The 22,922-nt window shown below is 40.4% G+C and overlaps 1 long non-coding RNA gene across 1 annotated transcript; it reads right to left on the bottom strand.

The window, feature by feature from the left end:
* Positions 1 to 285: 285 nt before the first annotated feature.
* On the bottom strand, positions 286 to 18,545 carry LOC122152719. Its single transcript, XR_006164735.1, has 3 exons — positions 18,345 to 18,545; positions 6,224 to 6,414; positions 286 to 1,225 (listed from the first exon to the last, which is right to left on the bottom strand). It is a non-coding gene; the product is annotated as an uncharacterized LOC122152719 (long non-coding RNA).
* Between the last annotated feature and the right edge of the window lie 4,377 nt (positions 18,546 to 22,922).

Raw genomic sequence — 22,922 nt, 5'->3', positions numbered from 1 at the left:
TTAGAACTCCATGTTGTAAAATAATATTCTTATCTGACAAAAGGATACCTAAGGAGGACATACTACAGAAAGTAAGATTGCCCGACATCTGAATCAAGTTAGAACAAAACTATAAATTTAGTCTGCTACAGCTAAGAATGATGGCAGAATTTAGACACCTCCCACACCCCCCAACAGTCCTGTGTTCCTTGGGCTGAGCAACACAGCTCAGCCTGAAGAAACTATATGTTTATTTATGGAATACCATCTTGGCGCTCCATTAGGTGGAGTAACATACCCAAGAAGTTATTCAGACAAATTAAATCTTTATTTCAGGTAATTTGGTAAATTCTGCAGTAATCTGTCATCTCCACAGACACCACAGTGTGCAGGAAGTGGCTAATCCAAGATCATTTTGCTTTAAACATGCAAAAAAAAAAATCCATATTCCACACTAAAAACTTATCATAATTAATTACTCTTATAAAAATCCCAACCAATAGGTTAACCTGCAATCAAGAACAGAAAAAGGAAGAACCGGTATTATCGCCCTTGTATTTCTTTTCCTCATAGTACAGACATTTAGCAGTTTATATTGCTATATGATATATAGCAACACACACTGCTATTTTTGCTTTAGAATTTAAACTTTTCTAGCAGGATAGATACATCAAAGCATTGACCATAAGAGAAACCTGAACAACTAGAACTACAAACTTCAGAGGAATGTGAATACTCAATGTATAAAACCAAATTTTTCATAAAACCCAATCCCTTGTGTTCCTATAAAAGTATTCCTCCTTCAGATTTATCAAGAAATTTTGATTATACAAACTTACTCGGTTTACATATAACTAAATATTGCTGACTACAGTATAGTTCTAACTTTAATTTCAGCTATATACATTTCTCTTTTGGTGCCTCTTACAGGAAAGGAATTTTTGCCTCATTTCTGGCAAAGAGTTACACTGAAAATAGATTATTTAATCTGGAGTATATTCTTGGAGATACTTAATTACAAGCTACTAAAACAAAATCACTGTAAATATTTTACAGCTACCTCTACATGACATGCCTCCATGTTATCCTGAAGAGTGTTCCAATTCCTAATTTGGGCCCATAATCTGCCTTTTCTTCTTTCAAGGTAACCAGTATATCTGGTCCAAGATGACAAAGCTGTCTGTAGAAAATGAGCTCTTTCTTTTTAAAGGCATCTGTAAGTATAAGATTCAGAAGATCCTCCAATCTGAAAAATACAAAGAAAGTTCACAGTACTTAATATACAGTAACTGATCTGATCTTTAAGAACGTGGAAGCCAGAAATAGGAGGGCAAAAAAACCTATTACTTAACAAGAAATAGAAACAAAGAATAAATTGAATAGATGATCTTTGTAGTAGTATCACAAAATCTTTACCCATAAAAAACAAACACACACAAACCAACTTAAATACAAGTAATTCAGTCTTCAGTATTTCCAGTAGTGAGTTTCCTAAAATGAAGCCCTCCATGCCTGCTGACTCAAATATGGTCAAGCATGAATGGAAAAACCTCCCTAAAAAAATAGAGACCAAGAAAGCTATATAAATACATCATTTGTTAGGCTAGGTTGGGGGTTTTGCTTTGTTTCTTTTTTTTTTTTTTTTTTTTTTTCTCCTTTTTTTGAGTGGATATCAATTGAGTCTGATGCAGCAGACTCGAATCAATGACACATTTAGCACACTCCTTCACTTAATGACTTTGCACTCACATTTGCAATTATAATTCTCTGGCAGTATCAGCTGCCAACAATAGTTCTCTGTAACACTGTGATGGAAACAAGTTGAGAATCGCAAGGAGACTTTCATACTGCAAAGTCCCTTTGCTTACCTTTGCTGAACAAGGACACATTTGGATAATGTGCTAATATCAGCAGTCCAACAATTACATCTACACCATATTACTAGATTGCTGGAGAAGCTGGTAAGGGCCACGGCACCAAGAGGTCTACAGGCAATGCAAGACAAATGTTGCCGTTTTAAGGGTAATCCTGTGTGACCACACTCCAATCCTTGCAAATATGTATAGTTACAAATATGACAAATCCTGGCATTTGCACACTTAATTTTGGTGAGAAGGGTCTGGAGATTGTTACTGCAGCCTGTAGATCTTGGTGAAAGCACAGTGTCACAACAACATATTTCTGCTGCTGTAGAAAATGAGCTCAGCTCCTCCACTCACTGCAATTAAATCCTCAATGATCTCACACCGAGAAGTGATTTGTACACCAGTAACAATCCTAACCTTGCTCCCAGAGCAAATACAATTTTTTTAAAATTACTTCAAAGAAAACATCAACCCAACAAGCATGCAAGTCACAAACATCAGATATGTACATGGCACTTGGTTTTACAAAGCATCTTTGTCCTTATGCGCAAGTTAAAAGAAAAAAAAAAAAAAAAACAGTTAATTATTTGTTTTGCAATAATACTCAAGAGACCCATTCTTTTAAGTACACATATACAGACTGCTTCCACAAAGGAAACAGTCTGAGCAACAACAGCATGCAATCACAGCATCCACTTCAGGATCAACAATCTCAAAATCAAAACAAAAACCGTACAATATAAAAAACTAATGCAAAATACCTTTCATCTGCTCTCAGAATGATTATCTCAATTTAAAATGTAGATTTCACCAAGTTCTTTTCAGAAAACAGTTTTCAGGATTTACTGACAGTAATTGGAAAGAGACATAGTGCGCTGGCAAAACAGTTAATTTTGAAAACTTTACTCCATATTCTCAAATCAATCTGATGTAAGATCTAACAAATATATTTAGAAAATAACTACTTTCATAGCCTCACTCAAATACCATTTCCTCTAGAATTGAGCCACCTCCTTAAATAATTTATAACACAACAAGAATAAAATAGACTTTCCTAGTCTGTAAAGATGCCAGGAGTATATCTGACAGATTTGAGTCATGATTCCCTACTCGGAGTAATGTAACATTTAACATTTATTTACTGGACTACAATAGGAGGCGGCACTCAATTTTTTGGGTGTTTTTTTTTTTTTTGTTTTTTTGTTTTTTTTTGAGAAGACAGAAATGACTTAATAGGAAATTTTTTTCTAAATCATGAAGAGAAACCTTTGATTTTCATACTGACTGTTAAAAATTTTGCTTACCAAATGCATTAGTCTTCTTTTGTTCTATTCTATACAGAATTACCAGTATCATCTAGCAAAAAGTGTCATGGCATTCACAAAAGGTTCCTGACAGGCACAAAAACCACCACTCATTTCTGAGAAAGTCAAAAGATGAGTCAGAGTACCACCAACTTCTGGGAGGCACATGGAACACATCCATTTCAAATTACTTCTTAAAGATGTGGACAAAAAGATAATAATGAACAGATAAAAAGCAGAATGTACCCAACCATGAAGAGCTGGAGGGCTACTCTGATGAAAGCTGAATGGTTCATGTAACATACTTTGACCTTAGTATGGCTTTCAACAGTTTCCCACCGCAGTCTCACCTGGGAGCTGAGGAAGCCCGAGCTCAATGAACAGAAGGGAAGCTGAGCTGGAAAAGTGGCCGGATCCCTGGCTCACGCGCCTGCAAGCAACGGCTGAACGTCCAGCTGCAAGCTGGCAAGGGAGGACCCCGGGGGCCAGCACTGGGCTCCAAACACACTCATCAGCAACCAGGAAGACGACACAGAGTGCGCCCTCAGCAAACTGGCAGGTGGTGGTAAAGTGGAGGGGGGCAGAGAAGAAGAGGGGGCTGACACAATGAATGGCAGCACTTCTACCAACACAGACAGACCACGATCAATCCAGGGACGTGGCCAAAAGAAACCTCATTGTGTTCAAGAAGGAAAAGCACAACGCTCTGCACCCAGGGCAGAAGAACCCCATGCATCAGCACAGGCTGGGGAGAGCTGGCTGAGTAACAGCCCTGCTGGAAGGGGCCCAGGTGCTGGGGCAGAAGCCAGCTGAAACAGGAGCCAACGTCTCACTGCAGAGGAGGCAAAGCGCAGAGGGGACTGCAGGTAAGGGATGTCAGCCCTTCTCTGCCTGCCGCTGGCAAAGCCACTCCGCAGACACTGAGTGTGCAGGTGAGGACCCTCGCCTCAGGGAAGATGCGAGGAAGCACGGAGGGTCCAGTCCTGGGTACCAAGGTGGCCAAGGGTCTCAAGGCCATCACCCCCAGGGAGAGGTTGAGGGAGATGGGCCTGTTTTCCCTAGCAAAGAGAAGGCTAGGGACCATCTAAGAGCTGTCTACAGCTACCGACATGGCAACTCTAAACACAGCACAGACAAACTCTCTCAGCACTAGCACACACAAAAGAAAGAGCAATGGCCACAAAAGGCAGCGTGGAAAATTCAGGTTGGACACGATGACAAACTCGTTCACTAGGATGGTGGTGCAGGCCAGGAATGGGCGCCCCAGAGAGGCTGTGGATTCTGTGTCCTTGGGGATTTTCATGGTTTAGTAGGACAAAAACACAGCTGACCCCAGCAAGAACCAGTTAGAGCCCGGCTTGAATAAGTGGCTGGACCAGAGATCTCCAGAAGTCTCTTCTGACCATTATACTTTCAACTCCATGATCACATTTATTCCTGTGATATGCTCCCAGCAACTATAGCCTTGCTTATATAATCATCTCCAGACAAGATGAAGTCAATAAATCTTTGGAAAAAGAATTATCCATAGATGACATCAGTACAGATCTTCCTATAAATCGCGAGGTATTATCAATACACTACAGCGCTAGCAGCTTTGACAGTTCTAAAATCACAAATATCTAATGTTAAAGCTATTTTAATCAGCTGATGCCAAATATAAAAAAAAAAACAAACTACAGAGAAATTGGAAATTGCATACCTAATCCTACTGAATTTAAATATACTGCAAAACACTACCCCATGGTCACCTTTGTAGACCACTCAATGTTCTTCCGGGAAGAAAATAAAATCTTCAATATTACAATTTTATGCCAGTATCTTTAAGAACAGGCAATATGAAAGATTACTTTTCACTTAACTTGCTTGTGGAAGCTCCCTCAAATTTGAAAAAGGCAGTAGAATTTTTCCCCCAGGACATAATTTTGAACATAAAATTTTAAAGTGTCACTCTTAAGCAATACACAAAGACGCCTTACAAATTTTAAGTCTCTATTTTTCCTTCGCAAGTCTCAATTTTGTTTCCTCCAGTATTAAATACAGCCTTTCATATCTTAAACTAAATACAAAAGACAGACAGTTCTTCTGCCACACTACAAATGCAGAGCTTTAGTGATAATCATATTTAAATCAATTACAGTAAATAAAATAAACAGACTGGAAATAATTTAGGAGGACTGGTGCCTATAACTCACTTCTAGCACCACACAGATTAAGCAACAATTCAATGCAGTAGATAAAACATCTTGGTGAAGGGGAAACCTAGGTCATTACCTGACATCATAATCCTGCTTTTTGTGTACTTTTGGTCCAGTGCATCTTAAATTATCTCATGACGTCACTGAGTTTCAAAGTAAGAATGAGAGGTGATCAATTTACTCATTAAGACTAGTAACTAAAATGAACTCTCTTCCTTGCATTGACTGGTGTTTTTCACATCTGGTTAACTAACCAATGCATTAATCCCCAAAATAAAAAAAAAAAAAAAAAAAAACAAAAACCAAACCAACCGACCAAAACCACCTATGCCCACATTAGTGGGTAGTATACAAGAGGATGAGATCTGCAAAGCAAAGCAGTTTGTGCTAAAGACAACATTCAAACTACATATATTCCAGGGGATCTCACTTCAGAAATAGCTCTAGTTCTACCTATGGTCTGAACAGCTTTAATCCAAATGCATTAGCCAAGTCCAGAAGCACACCCTTCAATTTTGTTTCATCCAAAAGAAGTTGATTTGCATGTTCAGCAGAATCAGCAGCAAAGAATGCTATTATCCAACCTACAGTGATAGGCATTCTGGAGATAGTAACGCACAGTTATTTCAAAGTTAATCCTGAAACAATTTTTATTAGCTGCATTTTAAGTCACAGAGCCTAAACACTTAAATTTTATGCATGCCTGCAAACTACAGAGTAATACATGAATGCAACAATTACATGCAGCTGAAATCTTCATCGCATCTCAAACAGAAACCAACTGTGCAATAATAACATAATTTAGTTTTGCAATATAATTATCTTAATGAGGGATGCTGTTGCACAATAATTCCAAAAACAGGAAGAGAATACTCACACCACAGAGCCTGCCTATTGGCACACTTTAAAGATGGTTTACATTGGACATGGCGAGAGCACTGTGGCAGAAGAGTAGTCCTGTTCTCTCTGTCTTCCAGCTGAGGGATTCCTGCTTCCTCCACTGTTGCAAGAATTTTATAATTTCATGATGCAAATTACTTGGACAACTGTATTAGTTGCAGACTAATCCTGGAAGAAGAAAAAAAAGATCAGTTTTCTGCTACAGCAGGTAGCTGTTTTAGTGACAATACAGTGTTAAATCAACATAGGTGAATTGTTTAACCACAACAAGAACCTTTCACCACCACCTCCCCAGAAAATGATAACAATACTCAAACCTCTGGTATCAGTGTTTTCAACGGGGAACAATAATGTAAGCAAGATGTGTATCTCAAAGACACAGTAAACAGCAAAAAAATGTGGCAAAATCATGATCCCTTAAAGTTAGTATCAACTTTATGAGCATTTAGATGTAGCTTCAATACTTCTATGCCTTGCAACAGCAAGCTGACATTTGAAAAAAAAAAAACAAAAAAAAAAAACAAAACAAAAACAAAACAGCAAAGGAACACTAAATTGATTTTTCACTCCCTGCATCAAAGTTCACCCCAACTGCAAGTCTGAAAACTCTCCTTCATTTGTTGTTAACACTCCACGTTAACATGGAGCTCTTCCCACAGACTTCTATGGCAAACACAGCCAGAAGACTCCACCTCCACGGAAATCAACTGAGCAGGCCTTACATGGCAATCACTTTTCCTAAATGCCAGAGGGAGTTACAGGTCTCGCATGTTACCAATGCTCCACCTGCTGGTATGCGGACAGTACGAGTTAGTCCAGAAACCATCCTGACCTTGGAGATGCAAAAAATAAACAAAAATGCTTTCCAAGTAGTCAGAAGTATATAAGGCACCTCATACGAATCAAGCATATGAGGGCAAAACCTCACCTGAAGAACCTGGCAGTACAGTACATTTCTGAATACTAATATTCCTGAAAAGTATCTGTGAAAACCTCTAACTACGGATGTGGTTCAATCCTCCTACAGTGGCTGGCCAGCTACTAACACATCATCATTTTTAACTTCATTAGGTCAAGGGTACAGCTCTGCAGAAAAGTTTGCATAAGAAACACAAGACAAGTCCAAAAGTGGAGTTCCCACCAAAAAAAAAAAATAAAAAAATAAAATCATTGTCTGGAGTTTCTACATTATGAATTTTATTTTATCAGGGTTTTAAAGTGACCTTTAGAGCCCAAAATAAAATCTCATTAAAGCCACGCATCTCCCCAAAACAATTAAGCCAAAAAGGGAAGTAAAGCTGCCCACCTTATTTCACCACAGTTACATATGAAAAATAGTATGTTTACAAAATTAAAAAGTAACCAAACATGTGGCTCTACATAGGAATCCTGCCATACTCAGTTCATAAACCAGATACTCCCTGAAAGATCTTTGAAGAGCAAGAATGTAACAGTCCTTAAGACTTGTTTCACCGGTTCAAAGAGCCGAAAGGTATCTTCATTCAGCTTTCCACAACATCTATCATCTGTTTCAATTGCTTTTTTTAGAAGCCATAGAAATAAGAATAGGCAAACTGAAAAAAATTCCCACGGTGTTTTGAGATTGACTCAGCTTGTAAATCAACTATTTTCCTCGATCTCTTCTCAGCTGTTTACCTGAGTGTGGGACAAGTTACTGAAAGCACTTTTTACAGACACCTGCTATTTCTATTCTTTATCTGAGTGACCAACTGCAAATTCTCAGTCAGCTTTGCAGAACCTTTGTATCTCAAGCAGAGGTCAGCAGAGACCATATTAGCTCAACAGAAATGTCATAAAAACATCAAGAAATGCCACTAAAGAAGCAATATAATAATAATAAAAAAAAAAGATAAAATGCATGTGCAGTTTGTAATCCTCTTTCAATACGTAGAATTAAAACATTAACTGGTACTAGAGTAAAAAGCATCATCCACAGCATTTCTAGAACAAATATGTTCTGTGAAAAATAGTTAAAGTTAACCTATACAATGGAACCAATGAAGGTACACTTAAGGAAATGCTGTAAATGCAGGCTTACAGTCATTGTATAAAATAAATTAAGCACCAGCAAGACCAAAATTTACCGCCCTGCTATAACAAGTGAGCTGCCTTTGACTCCACTTAAATGCAAGGAAGATTATTACAGTTAGCAATATTTGTCAAGCTCTGTACGCAAATGAAATCTTACATTTAATCTTTTAAATTCCAACTTAACTACAATACTATTTAAAAATAGAGCTCCTCAAACTAATTTTATTACCCAACTTAAAACCGTAGTTTAAAGGACAGGAAACATCACAGAGTTATCAGTTACGTGTACACTACAGTGCTTCAGTCTCTAATGATCTGAAAGTCCTATCTGTACAAAGATTAACCAGACAGCCAAAATAACTTCTTGATTCTACAGGGGGTGAAGAAATGACCAAAGCAGATAGCCACCTAGTTCAATTTAACAGCATATTATTAAACTGTCTAAACTATTAAGGAAAATTCTGCAATAGTAGATTTGTAGTGTATCAGTAAATTGACAGAAAACCAGTATTCACTTTTTCATTTAAAGCAGGTAACAGGAAAACATTCCCCTTTTCACAAAGAGAAAAATAATTAATGATTAACAGTCTTTGAGAATTGCAATTTGGTTTTATTGGGACGCCTGTTATTCTTAAGAGAAATTTAAAAGTAACACTACACATAACAGCAATTCAAGCTGCGTAAAGGTCTCGTTTCTTAATTTACCTATAAGCAAGAAGTCAGATTATTAACTACAATAAGAAACTTTGCACTAAAATTTGTGTTGTATAAAAAAGACCAACAAATAAACCAGTACCTCTCCTTGATACTGTAGTATGCAACTTCACATTAACATGCAAAATCACCACTGCAATCAGTTTGTTGGAACCAAGGAATGTTTAAGTACATAGATTCATTTTACCTTCATGAGATTTTACTGCTTCTAGTTAATATTTGGCATAAACTGATTTTTAACTGACCCACCAGCTTAGCAGTGCCTGATCCAACTGGTATGTTTATGAAGACAAGTCATTTTGTCACCATATTCAAAGTGAAAAAACATTGTAAAATTTTGATTAGGCTTTTAAATTCAAGGCAGTCATACAGGCTGAAATAAAATGAAAAATACAAGATCAGACAATCACATCTAAGCACATAATATCTGAGGATATAAACTACTACATTTACTTTGTAATTAATTAATATTAAAGGCATCGGATCAGATGCAGCAACTCATTTTGCAAGTTACAGAGTAATTGAAAATAAAAAAATCAGAGGAGAAGGAAGAGTCAAAATAGACAGATGTGTATTTTAAGCAAATATCACAAGTTTCCTTGTTAAGGAATCTCTCTTGTATCACAGCTGATTCAAGTTTTGAACATGGCAAGCTCTGATTAGTGTTACAGTTTTCTGCTATAAAGGCTGGAGATATGGCATACCAATCTTCTTAAAGGTCTAGAAGTCACCTTAACTTTCCTTGATGCTTCCTTGAAATACTCCCTTGATATATTCAGAACAGATGAGGGACAGGTTGCAGAACAAATAGCTTCCCTGATACCAGAACATTCCCGATGTTCCAGTGACCTGAAAGTGCCTGATCCTGTCAGCAGACAGCTTAGTTATCTCACAGCAAAGGGCTATGTGAAAATGAAGGTGCCCTTGACCTACAGGGAGATCAGAGAGTAGGCTCATAGAACCACCATCAAGAAAAACATCCTTGAAAACAATGCCTTTGTCTTATTGGGATAAAGTATATACCTGTCAAATTAATATTAAAAATTAGTTAGCTGTAGTATTTCTTGTCTTAACCTAATTTGGTGGAAAAGATGTGTTTACGTATCCTTCTAAAAATTAGTGCATTATTGTTTGCTCTTAAAGTTTTATTGGTTAAGTTTACTGAACAATAATTTAAGATAAGCAAAACTCCCAAGTAAGTAGATTGAGGGGCAATGATGAGAAAGAATATTTATTTACAAGCACGGTCTGTATATAATCAGATCATTTAGTTACGAACTTTAGATACCCTCAGAAAACAACAGGTTAACAATACACATTACACTAAGTATATGAGTATGTCGTAAGAACATATGTTAAAATAATGATGCATATCAAATATGGACCAGTCAGTCAACAGAATGAATATGGATATAAAGTCTTTAAGCACAGAGGTGCCTCCAGGAAGAGCCATGAACAACACACAGCTTTTGTGCCCCTAGCCAGAATGCTAGTAAGGATGAGGCAAAAGAAAGGAAGATGTGATGGAAAACTCACAGCAATTAACTTTAAATCCTTAACCAAAGCTAGTTCTGATGCAAGACTACTGCAATGCATATTGACTTTCCAGCTCCAACAGCTAAGATGTGCCTTAGGAATTCCAGGTAACAGCAGCTAGACAGATCACCATTTTCTTACATCAGCACTCAGTGTGTTCTACTTTTACCCTTTTGTTTCCAATTTCTATCTTACTAAACTCTGCCCTCTATTTTATCACTCTGTTTGCCTGGAACTGAGGATATGGGGAAAGTTTAGTGAAAGTTAAAAAAGGAACAACTACTCTGTGCCAGTAGCCCCAAGCAATCTGTGCCCTGGGACATACGCTTAGGAAGCTCACACACTAAGGAGCACTTTCTGCCAAGCAGCAGAGGGTCAGCAGGGCATCTTCCATTGCCAAGCATCAGCTTTGGGAAATAGTACTTTCCAGAAGGTACAAATTTAAGCCTTTTCTGTAGGTTATCAACAGTACACAACATACCTCACCGCTCACCCAAAACTGTGAACTCACACAGATATTTCTGCATATGAAAGTACTCAGTTAGTGCACTGAACAGTCCAAATGATGAACTGAGCAGTTTAAGATAACACAGAGAAAAGAGCTCAGTCTTGAAGAACACTTAGAAACACTTTGAACATCAGAAGAATGATGACCCTGCATTTGGCTGAACCATGCTGTATCTGCGGAGAAAACAATGAAGTGAATGAAGAAAATCCTCTGAGGCTCATTTGGCATTTTGATTTATTATTCTCATATTAAGCCTCCATCATTCATTCTCCACACAGCTCTGACACAGCAAAAGATTTGTTTTGGACTAATTTACTTTATTTCTACATTCTTTATATAAAATGCCCATGTTCTTACAAATTCCACTAATACCAGTTTGGTATCTAACATCATGTTGATTCAGCGTGAAATGTAAGAATTAAACAGCCTTTTAGTAGTCTAGCTTCCTCATTCCCACAGGATTCAACATGCCCTCAGACATGAAACAATCTTATCTAGGGCACTTCTTGTGAATATTTTCATCTTTTTCCTTTATCTTTCTAACCTTCGTTTCTACAGAAATATAGACCTAATTCCCTCAACCTTCCTGTCCTGCTAAAACTCTTTACTGGTGGTGTTCAGACTGAGACATCCTAAGAAGACAGTACACAAGGAGTAAACTGATATTGCTGAATCGTAACTTCATGCATAGAAAATTTATCAGTACTGAATAAATTTTAAACTGCAAGGTGGGCTGTGCCTCTTCTCATTAAGTGCCAGCTCAGACAAAGCAATGATTCTTTATTTGGTAGTAGGACATTCTCCAATTAGACCAGTTCACTGATGTTGTAACTTACAGAACTCCCTAAAAAAGAAAAACACAGGAACATTTTGAAACAAATATAAACAGGTATGACTGAGATTGCTGTTGTATTAACACAGTTACTGACAGGCTGACCAACAGGATCTTGTGCATGCCTTATTACTATAAACTGATATTATAACCTTTCTGAAGCAAGAATCAGTAGGGGAGAAGTTTTTCCACTTCTGAATTTATGGGGGTTTTTTGTATAACCCTTAACACTATGCTAGGCATTACAGGCTCAGTCATTTTTCAGTACAACCATCCCTTTGTTCTTCCTTACCTTCATTACTCCAACAGAGTCTCCAAGCAACAATCTGGAACAGATCACCGAGCCAGGCAAAGATTACCGAGCCAGGCAATGAACAGTTAGACTAGAGAGCTCACCAAAAAGTTTTCAAACAAACTAGATAAAATAAATTATGTAAACAAATTACCACAAATGTGTCTTGTTACCTTCTAGATCATTTCAGAAAAAAAAAAAAATATTCTACTTCCATGCAGCACATCCGTATTATCCAGGCACTAAGATTTTAAAATCATTTTAATATTATTCCAGGTTACACATGCCAGATAGATCTGACTAAATTTGCAGATGAAGTCTATAAAACTGAACATGATTTTTTAAGGTTTTCCAGTCCAGATAGTTCTGAAAGCACTGATGCTTCTCTCATCCCAAAAGTTCCCTCCAACAACGGCAGGCATGCTTTCACCATTATATATATATACGCTTCTGGCTACAAGACTTTTACCTCTCTGTTCCATATAAGACAACAGGAAAAATGCCCATCACATTAACTAAACCAAAAACGCAAGCAGCATGCAAACAGCATACTCACTTGCACAGTCTATTCAGCTTGTCCTCAATCTGATTATTCACCTGTTTTGTACTGACTGCCATCTGCCCACTCCTCCTCCTGTCTGTCTCTGACACAGACTTTGTGCCATCTCATAAGCCTTTTTAAGCCTTTTTTTTTAGCACCTTCCAGCACAGTTCTTCCAGGTCACTGATACATACAGTGAATAAACTTAATTGCAGGATTGTTTCCTGATAGTCCCCAGTCATTACATTTCAAATCAACTTCAATGGAGAGAAGGTTTTGCCATGTAACACTCAAAGACACACATACTTATTTCCTGTCTTTAAATACACTTACATAAATAAAACATGGATACAGATAAATTATACATATTAAATATGTACAGAAATATATTTACATATATACGTAGGATATGGAATAGATTCAAGACCATGTCAACTACTACTCACACTTATTTTCCCACTTAAACTGCAGCATGAGCAGTAATCACCAGCAGATACATACAAGAGTAAGCACACAGGTATTTTTATTTTAGTCAATCCACTGCTTCATAGAACTTGACAGTTGTCTCTGTTAACTCTATGGCTCTTACAGCCAAATCTTATCATGTGTTGAAAAGGATTCTGGGATTAATTATGTAGTTCCAATCTGGCCCTTTTATTAGTATCAGGAATGTTCGTTTCCTAAGTTGTACATGACAGTCATTTAAAACTCCATCTGGCTTTTTTGATTTACACTAGGAACTTCCGTGCTAAGAGTTCATGAATATATTAACTGCACTGATTTTTTTCTTCCTCTCCTAAAGAAAAAAGTTTTCAACAAAAAGCTTAAGTACAAAGAAACCTGTAAATGCCTGTTAGCATGTGGAAATTTAGGAAGTAACAAAGAAAGATTCTGTGCTGCTTCACATAAGGAGAGATTTAAAAAAAAAAAAAAAAGAAAAAAAATCCAAAAGAGCCTTCACTTTACTTTGTCTGCCACTGACCTTTAGACCTGACACCCACTGCATCCTGTGGGAAACTTTTTCTAAGAGCCAGATTTCTTATAAATATTTTAGCAGATTTAAGCATCCAGACTACATTTCATATGCCTACATCTACAGAATGAAAAGGCTATTGAATAATGACAATATATATGTAGACTTTCATATTCACGTTACTATCTGTAAAGCAATAAAATATAACGTAATGGAATTTTGAGTGTGCCAAATGCAGATGCTTTTTGAAGTTTTGGTGGCAGTTTTTATTTTGTTGGGTTTTTTTGTTTTGTTTTGGGGTTTTTTTTTTGGGGGGGGGGTTTATTTGTTGTCCTTTTTTTTAGTAAGGTTTACTCTTACAGCTGCTACAAGTCTCTAAAATGAATAAAATGGCACTGCTGTCCATCTTCCTGCATATGGTTTTAAAACAGATTTGCATATCCTCCAAAAATAACAAAAGCACCAGGAAAAAGCCTACACATTCCTAGACTTGTGTGATAAAAGCAATAGTGATAATTCAGTTCCCTACTCAAAAAAAAAAAAAGTCAAGTCCCTCTTAAACGTTCTGCCAATACATTTCCTTAAACTCTGCAAGAACAGCTCACTTACAGGAATTTGTTTAGCTTTTAAGTGTCAAAGCACTGCACCTGTTCCTCTTCAGATAACCAGTCTCCTTGTCAAGTCTTATATTCCTCTTGTTTCTCCATTACAACAAGAAATTGTTTTGTGCAGTACAGAACAGATCACTTGTGGAAAGTCACAGGAAATGGTTTTTCATTACTTCCATGGGCCACATCAGCACTCTTCTCCTCGTATGCTTCTCCACATCAACCCTTCTTCCCTTCCATATATGGTTCCACCGCAGAGCTATACATCTTGTACAGCCTTGTACGCGACTGTGCTACATCAGTGCTCATAAGGAAACTTTCCAGCTGTACAAAACAAGCCATGGAGGCAGCCAAGGACAACCACGATCACAGAGACAGGTAAGCAGGAATTGGCTTCCTCACACTGCTAGAGCACTAACAAAAGAGACTAGAGTATATTTAAGAAACACTTTTTATTTTTTTAAACTGAAACATTAGCTACTGTTCACAGAAGGTGTCTGATTTACTTAAACTATAAACATTGTGTTACTGCAGGATTTTATGCCAGCAAGTTTCAGCTAGATTTAGCAAGCAAGAAAAACAGAAGGAATGTTTGTTTTTTGAGAGCTTATAATGGAGGGTTTGCTTCAATTTCACCCATCAAGTGACAGTATCTTCATTATGCATGACTAAATGCTAACTACAAGAACAAGTTTAAAGCATTAGTATCTGAAGGCACAATTCCTCACAAAGACCTTGTTACAAGAAGTGCACAGTAATAGTCTATAAAAGCCTTTATTTTCCAGTCTTAATATTATCAAAGTTTCTGCTGAAACTTTAGTCCTTTGGTTTTTATGGCTGTTTTATCACCAACCATCAAAACTGCATTAGTGGTCCATCTATGTATGATACAGATCAAGGCTCCTGTCCAGTAAAACCTCTCTCTCACGATAATCTCCATAGCCACATTACTTCACAGTGGTTACAGTTCCCATTACCAAAAGGAGCAGGGGGACAAGCTGTGTCTCACTCCAAGTTATTCCTCAGATGTCTCCAAGGACAGTATTATGCTCCTGGCATAGATCTCTTCAGCATGCTGGTAAGAAATTTGCATGTAGACATTTGAGACAACAAGCAGCCAGTAACTATTCAGCTCTCAAAACCTACAGTAAGATAACGCCAATGAATTTTCATGCATGAGAACAGCAGGACAGGATGTACAGTGCAAGCTTACATAAGACACTAGGCACTGATGGGAACCAACAGAAGTGAACAGCAGAAATGGCTCAGGAAAATACTGATGTCACTCATATACGTTTGGGTTGCACTGGCCAAGTTTCTCTGATCCTAAAACTGGCCTTTCTAGCTGTTTGTAAAAACTCAGTTTGCTCTGTTCTACAGAAATCCTGAAAAATAACTTGTTTTCAAAAACCCGTATTTCTTCCTAATATTAGGATGAAAAATAAAAAAAAAATAAAATCCAAGTAGATTCTATATTTACTGTAGCACTTATAAGCAATAATCTAAAGAAAGCCAGAAAATGTAATGGAGAACTGGAAAAAGCATGTAATCATGGACACTAATACTTGCTCCTAATACTGAAAAAATAGTTCAAGCACAACTTATCTGTTTTAAAATATGACCTCTGCAAACCTACTAAGGTCAATGAGACTTAGAGTAGTTATTCAGTGAGCCCTTCTTGCATAAATTAAAGATGCCTTAGGGTAGCTATGAAACCGAGTATTTGATTTTTCCAGGGCACCTACATATTATGAATTAACAATGAATTGCCATTTTAGCACAGCAGTTTTTGGTTTTATTAAGGGAAAAAAAAAAAAAAAAAAAAACAAAAAAAAAAAAAAACAACAACACACAAACAAACAATCCCAACTATGTTGTGCTTACCTCCTCCGACACACGAAAGCTTTCCTATTTAATGGTAAAACTGATTATAGAAGTTTCATATTAACTTGCATAGACAAGTGAGAAACTATATATCAAGTTCCTTTCAAAAAACCCCTACAATGAGTCAAATAGTGCTTCTTCCTGGTGTACCCTTCTACAATAGTCTCAAAAAAAAAAAAAAAAACGAAAAGAAAAAGAGACAAGTAATCTAGCTGCGTAAGTTAGTATAAAGCAAAACTGTAAAGAGGGAAAACTTAGCTAGCTCAGGTCAGTATTCACAGCAGCAGCGGCAACTCTCAGCTCTGTGCTTGGCTGCTTTCACCTGTTACTGCAGTGGCTGCACACCACTTCAGAGCAGTGTGTGAACCATGACAGGTAACTCCTTCATAGCTCTAGGACTCCTGTATCGAAGTTTTTCCCTATGGTATACTTCAGGCATTTGATTTCCTGTAGAGAGCATCATATAAAGTGGGAGGAAAAATAACTGTTCCTAAAAGTGTATTCAGTTTATCTTTCATTACCCATGAACATATTGTCACTCTGTTTAGTATCTTCCTGCAAATACAGAGGCACCCTGAGACAGCATCGAGTTAATGCAACTACCCAACCCTGGCAAGTACCACTAAATGGTATCACTGCAAGTTACAAACCGTTGCCAGAAGCAATTTCTTCATCATATCCAGTATATCAGAATACTTCTATTCCAGTTCCCTACCAAAACACCAAATCTAACACCATGTAGCTCAGAGATGCCAACTATCTGAGATAATCGGTCACATTAGAATTTCACAAGGTTCCCTCAGCAATGGAAGAAGACACCAGCTTTGTTCTAGGGAAAGAGGAGGAAAAAAAGACCCACAAACTACTTGCACTGTGTAATGGCAGCTCTTTGAAAGCATATTAGCACACACTCTTCATAAAAATATGAAGTATAAGATGACCACACAGTACAGATCATGCAGCATCACAGGTTATTAAATATCTTTTTAAGCAAGTGACTATTTCCATCAAAGCATAGCTACTACAAGAAAATTCCGCAAGCGAAACACTCACATCCTGGCTAAAGCCTCTATGCTTCTGTAGTAGAAATAACATTGCTATCTACATGTTATTACTATAGCAGATAAGTATTTCACAGTCATTAGTACATTTATTCACAGAACGTTTTTGGAAAGCACCGCTATTCCTCATTCATAAGCAAACAGAGGACTGATGCAGAAAGACTGATCCAAGGTCACAGAGTAAGTCTGTGGTGAAGTAAGGAAGTTCACCTGGTTTTGCCTTCATGCAACTAATACTTTCTGTTAATGAGTCATTGCTGCTCCTCTAAATTACTCTTTAAACATGAAGAGACAACAGACTGCCTGTGGCATTCAAACTCTACATGCTAATAGAAGCTTCACTCCCAGGGTTTTCTAAAAAATATCACACCCCAGGGCCTTGTTCTATACTATCACAGAATCTTACTTCAGCGCTGGGTTGCTGTAGGAAAGAAAAGGGATGGATATATACACACACACATATATATATATAATTATGGAGTCTGCCTTGTTTGTGATCCAGCTTTCTCACTGAAGAAACAAAAAAATCAGTCCTTGCATAGTTTTACTCCCTCGTGCTACAGACCACCGCGCAAGGGCAAAGTGCAGGGAGGAAGGGGCAGTCAACTCGGGAGACAAGTTATGCAAAGCTGGGGGCCGGGGTGGGGGGCAGAAGTCCCTACAGTCCACAAAAAAAAAAAAAAAAACAAAAACCAAACAACCAAAAAACCACAACTTCTGTTCCCAGGTCAACGAGGTCAAAGCGCCATGAGGAGGGAGCGCAGCCCCCAGCGGCTCTGCGGTGGGAAAGGGACCCCCAGCACGGGGGTGACACGGTGAAGGGTGCGGGGCTGCTCTCTCCCCCCCGCCGGAACCCTGTGTCTCCCCTCCAAGTGCAAGGGGGTGGCGAGCCCCCTCCCCAGCCTCACCCCGCTGCCCAGGGGATGGCGGGGGCCGATCCCCCCACCCTCCCCACCACTCGGCGGAATCAGGGCGCTCCCCCGCCCGCAGCACGGCCCCGGCCCCCTCCCCGCGCCCCGCCCGAGGCCGCGGCCCGTCCCTCGCCCCAACCCGCCTCCACAGCGGGGCGGCCCCGCCGGGGCGCGGCTCCCCCGTACCTGTGAGGGCCGGCGGGCGGCTGCGGCCGCGCTCCGCCGCGGGGCCCGCAGGGGCCGCCTCGCCCAGCCCGCTCGCCGCCCCCCGCCGGCGGCCGCCGCCGCCGCCGCCGCCCTCGCTCGGCCGGTGGGTCCGGCGGAGCCGCCCGGCCCCGGCCCCGGCCCGGCGGCGGCCGCGTCTCCTCCTCGCCTTTAGTTTGACCTTTTCCGTGTCTCCGCTCTCTGTCCCCGACACACTTTGACGTCACTCCCATGGCAACCAGTCCCCGCCCCCTTTCACCTCGCGCGCGCGCTGCCCAGCTGCCTCCCCCATTCCCCCTTCCCTTCACGCCGCCACCGCCTTCTCCCATGACGTACGCGCGCACGCGCCGCCGGGTGAGGAAGGGCCACCCCCCCCTCCTTCGCGGCCAATGAGCGTGCTGGGTGGGCGGGGCGCCGCTGAGGGCGCGGTGCGTCGTGTTGAGGGCGCGGGGCGTGTGTGGCCGTTAACGGGAGGGCGGGAGATGCTGCGTGCGGAGCGGGGCGGGGCGGGGCGGGGCGGGGCGGGGGGAAAAGCTGCGTGGGGAGCGGGGGGAACGTTGGAGGCGGCTGCCGCGGAGCGCGGGGCGGAGCCGTGCGAGAGGAAAGGCCTCTCGTCCCCCCCAGAGCAAAGATGAGGGCAAAAAAAGGGAGGGCGCTTCCCCAGAGGAGCGGATCCGCTCCAGAGGGAGAAAGGAAACTTAACACGTGAATTTAAACGCTGCCGTTTCTCTGCACACACATGCACAAGCCAAGCGAGTGCCGCCATGGGTTGCCTGCTCTTTATCCCACGGTGCTCCTGTATTCCCCGAGGATCATCATCATAACATCATCACAGAAGACTGGGTTGGAAGGGACCTCAAGGATCATCTGTTCCAACCTTTCTTGGGAAAAGCACGGTCTAGACAAGATGGCCCAGCACCCTTGTCCAGCTGAATCTTAAAAGTGCCCAATATTGGGGAATCCACCGCTTCCCTGGGGAGATTATTCCAGTGGATGACTGTTCTCATTATGAAAAACTTTCCTCTTGTGTCCAGTTGGAATCTCCCCAGGAGTAACTTGTACCCCTCACCCCTTTTCTGTTGTGTGGCTCCTTGTAAAAGGGAATCTCCGTCTTTGTAGCCACCCGTTAGATACTGGAACATGGTGATAAGGTCTCCCCTAAGCCTTCTCTTCTCAAGGCTTTTTCTCAAGGATCAGGCTGCTTTCCCAGTCGCACAACTTACAGCATGTTCCCGTTGTTTGGGGAGCATATGGGCAATTGCATTTTCCCCAAAATATTTGGCATAGATATCATATATGTAATGTGTATAACATATGGAAGGCTGCATATCTCAATGCCTCAGTGCACAATGTGTTCATAAATTTTTTATGTGTAAATACTTTGTTCCAAATGCTGTCAACTGCAAAAAGGTTACACACACGCAGCGTGCAACCTGTGCAAGGTCAGTGTGTTAGACTCTGGGTTTGTACCTTGTTTCATGAAAGGTGTGTGCATTAACAAAACGTTACATATTGCAGGCCCTATTTTGAGATAAGTGGGCAGGCATGATGTTTAAACACATTATCAATTAGCAATTACACTGTGTCTTTCATCTACCCTACATGCAGAATACACTGCATACTTTATATGTGCCACATATCTGTGACAGCTCCAAAATGACAGTTTCAAACGATTTTTAATCAGAAATATTCATTCAGAAATACAATCCAGTATTCATCAGAAATACATACTGAGATATATTCAATGAACCCTTCCTGAAGATGGATAAAAGGGCACGGCTACAGTTTCCTTGCCTTTGAAATTCATGATACCTTTCTCCCAGAGTATTAACGAACCAGTTTGAATCCCATCACGGCAAGACCAGGATCTGCAGTGTGAATTCATACATGGTCTGGGTCTCACTCATTTGAAGGCAGAGATTTAATAAGGATATAATTTCAAAGAGATCTTTTTAACTATCACTGAATTTGTGACATGGCTTATTTATTACCAGCCCAACTACATTTAGTGTTGTATTACCGAGTGCCAGCAAAACACCCAGATGTGATGATACTCAGCTGGAGCACTGGGGTGGGAGGGGGCTCCTACACAGGCGCAGTGTGGTGTGCGCAGGGTTAGGTGCTGACCTGCCTGCTGAGGGTAACGCCAGCCCGTCCCGGGGAGCCTGTGCGTGGATCTGCTGGCTTTGCACAGCGCTTCTGGTAGGTCCCAGCTCTGCTGAAGCTTGCTTTTTGATGGGTCTCTTGTTTTCTTCCAATCTCCAAACCATGAGGTTGACTGTGGCTGGCTCGTGGGGCTGTGAAGGGGATGAGTTTGGCCTGTCAGCAGCAACCAGGGATGACCGTATTCTAATGGTCGCAACCACCTGGGGCTGATGTGACTGTCAGCCACGATGAGCTGCCTATCCAGACACCAGGACTTCATATTTGTAACGCTGGAAAACTGCAGTGTCCGTGTTACTGATCCCCCTACAAAATCCTTCTTCAGTCAAATCAGGAGGAAGATTTTGAACAGCAAACTCTTGGGAAGGGCATAAATGTGCCACCAGGGATATATCAATATGACACTGGTGCGCCCCAGGGAAGTCGTTTTCTTCCTGCACATCTCCTGTTGCCCCCCAGTTTGGTGAGGACAGTACTTCCTTTTCTCCCAGGGGGTCAAACAGTGTAATCAGTGTTCGTGTGCGCTGTATACTGAGGTAGATAAATACAGTCCTCAGCATGAGTAAATTCAAGTCAAATCCACTTATTTGGCATTTTTATCCATGAAATCTTAAAAATGCCAAGATAAACCCATTATGAATAATTGGGTGTGACAAAGACGAGATGGTGCAACGATGTAGGTGAGGGAGGAGATGGAGAAATCAATCCTAAGGAAGGATCTGGCACTCACGAGGCATGAGAGAGCCAGAACTCATCGGTTCAAATATAATCTCCCAGAAGGGGAGATAGGGTAAAAAAAAAAAAAAAAAAAAAAAAAAAGCAACATCTCTCCTTCTTGCACAGACAATGCCTGAGTCCCACGCCTAATTTCCATGAGAAAGGCCACTTCTGGCATTGACATTCTGTGGCATGGAGTCCCTGCCACAGACCTCCTCCTCAATGCGAGGCTGAAAGGGGAGGGGAGGAATAAACTCTGCTTTCCAAAAGGGCTGGAGCTGCCAGAGAGGCCCTTGGAAAGCCAATTGTGCAATGAGGGAAAACAGGGAGGAAGGATCCTTGCACACAGACACAGTGAAACGCCTGCCGAAAATAAGTGGGAGGAGGGCTAAGAGGCATTTCTGATGCATTTATACAGACTTTGAGTGAGTGCTGGTTTAAAGCAAAATTGTTGACAAGGACACTGATGTAGGGTTGATTTTGAATACTGGAGCGTTGCACTGAAGGCTTTCGTTCATATGCGTAACATCCATAAGTGCTGCTGATTTCAAATCCTGGCTCACACAGAGTTTTTATGAGTACTTTTCATTTGTAGATCTTGGAGGGCTTTACAAAGAAGAGCTATAAGTAAGACAGATGGGAAAGTGAGGAATAAAGAGGGGCTTTAAAAGGGCAATGGATTGTTTCTTTAAGGGTTTCTGTGTATAAGAGCTAGATAAGAACTGTCATTTTACTGAATATAAAATATTTTGCAATGGCACACTGTGCCAAATTACTTGTGCATAGATATTTATGTTATTAAGGCAAAGTTTTGTCATGCTGTGTACAAATTGTCTCTAGCTTAGCTTTTGGAAAATATGAAAATAAAAGCATTTAACGGTAGGTTTTAACATAGTGTATGCATGTTTTAGGCACTTTTAAATTGAACAGATCAAAGCCTTTTATTCCTAAATGCCAGAAATCCAGTGATATTTGTGTAACTATGTAATTTGACCTGTCTGTTTTACACGTTCCCAAGGGTTTATTATAGGCAGCTTTCAAATTAAGTGGGATGGAACATTTGATGCTCTCTTCCCTGGTTTTCAAAGCCTGTGCAGAGCCCATACTGTGTGACTGACACTGCTGTTAAAGCGGTAGCATTTTAGTTTTATCACAAGGTACACAGTGCAGCGAGGGAATGGAGATTACTCTGGTCCTCGTTCCGGCTCTGCCACTCCAAGGCAGCCATTTCATTTCTGTCTCCTTCATCTTTCCCCTCCATGGATCTGGGTACAATATTTCTTTATCCTCCAAAATGTCACAAAGCTTAATTAACCTTGAGAAAAGGAAGGGGTAAATTGCAAACAGGGACAGCATGAGGAAGGCCCTGGCAGTTTTAGCGTCTCCATGCTCATACTCACCTGCATGGGGCTGTTTTACCCCTGATGCTTTACAGTGCCGCAAATTTGGCAAGCTTGGGAGAGCCTCAAATACTTTCCCTGCATTTGAAATAATACTATTATATAACCGGGAGGCAGCCATAGGCTGATGGCTCAGTAATGTTTTATGCAGCAATCCTTTCACCCAACAGTGACCTTGTAACTGGATAATAAAAGCTATATTCCATTAGCAGTTGCACCTGTGCTGCCACTATTTACATTGCAATAGCACCTAGAGGCCCCATTGTATAAGGCACAGTAA

Source organism: Tyto alba, unplaced genomic scaffold, assembly GCF_018691265.1.
Source record: "Tyto alba isolate M040663 unplaced genomic scaffold, T.alba_DEE_v4.0 Super-Scaffold_9, whole genome shotgun sequence".
Lineage (NCBI taxonomy): Eukaryota > Metazoa > Chordata > Aves > Strigiformes > Tytonidae > Tyto > Tyto alba.
Note: the sequence above shows the minus strand (reverse complement) of the source record. Positions and strands in the feature narration are given on the sequence as shown.